General features: G+C 37.0%; 1 pseudogene; it reads right to left on the minus strand.

The window, feature by feature from the left end:
* Window positions 1–209: 209 nt before the first annotated feature.
* On the minus strand, window positions 210–386 carry LOC131750734 (ATP synthase membrane subunit K, mitochondrial pseudogene; annotated as a pseudogene).
* Between the last annotated feature and the right edge of the window lie 1,091 nt (window positions 387–1,477).

Raw genomic sequence — 1,477 nt, forward strand, 5'->3', positions numbered from 1 at the left:
GCCCTGTGTCTGGGTATGGATATCCGCTGGAAGAGTGTGGCCTGGAAAAAAGTGTTAGCTGTTTTCCATTTGTACTAACTGAGCAACTAACTGTTTTATTTTTTTTCCAGGTTCATAATTAATTGTACAAATTGAGCATCACATGATGAGTTGACATTAGCTTCTTCAGTCATGGGAATATAACAGATGAGGTACAGTTTAGAATCCATTTATGTTACTTTCACAGCTGGAGATTTTTTAGACCTTAGCTTAAAGTATAAGACTATCAAAGCAATACCTTCGTATGTGCCCAGTACACAATTCATGCTCCCTGTAACAGTATAAGTGTTGAAATATTTTTTGATACCAGTGAATTGAAACTGGGCATCAGTTTCTAGACCTGCCATGATTTCAATCATCCAAAATGCACAGACTCCACAGCTGGTGTCCTTCAACTTACACAGCTGCACCTTAGCCCCACCAGAGGAAGCCGCCTGTTTTTTATTTTTTTAAATTTAATTAATTTTTTTTTATGCAACAGGTTCTTATTAGTTATCTATTTTATACATATTAGTGTATATATATCAATCCCAATCACCCAATTCATCCCACCACCCCACCCCCATTTTCTCCCCTTGGTGTCCATACATTTGTTCTCTGCATCTCTGTCTCTATCTCTGCCTTGCCAACTAGTTCTTCTGTACCATTTTTCTAGATTCCATATATATGCATTAATATATGATATTTGTTTTTCTATCTCTGACTTACTTCACTCTGTATGACAGTCTCTCGGTCCATCCATGTCTCTACAAATGACCAAATTTCTTTTCTTTTTATGGCTGAATAATATTTCATTGTATATATGTACCACATCTTCTTTATCTTTTTGTCTGTTGATGGGCATTTAGGTTGCTTCCATGACCTGGCTATTGTAAATAGTGCTGCAGTGAACATTGGGGTGCATGTGCCTTTTCGAATTATGGTTTTCTCTGGGTATCAGAGAAATCCCCAGTAGTGGGATTTCTGGGTCATATGGTAATTCCGTTTTTAGTTTTTTAAGGACCCTCCACACTGTTCTCCATAGTGGCTGTATCAATTTACATTCCCACCAACAGTACAAGAAGGTTTCCTTTTCTCCACACCCTCTCCAGCATTTGTTGTTTGTAAATTTTCTGATGATGCCCATTCTAACCAGTGTGAGGTTATACTCCATTGTAGTTTTGATTTGCATTTCTCTAATAATTAGTGATGTTGAGCAGCTTTTCATATGCCTCTTGGCCATCCACATAATAAGGACCATATATGACAAACCCACAGCAAACATTATTCTCAATGATGAAAAACTGAAAACATTTCCTCTAAGATCAGGAACAAGACAAGGATGTCCACTCTCACCACTATTATTCAACATAATTTTGGAAGTCCTAGCCACAGCAATCAGAAGAAAAAGAAATAAAAGGAATACAAATTGGAAAAGAAGAAGTAAAATTGTCACTGT

This window comes from Kogia breviceps, chromosome 2 (genome assembly GCF_026419965.1).
Source record: "Kogia breviceps isolate mKogBre1 chromosome 2, mKogBre1 haplotype 1, whole genome shotgun sequence".
NCBI lineage: Eukaryota > Metazoa > Chordata > Mammalia > Artiodactyla > Physeteridae > Kogia > Kogia breviceps.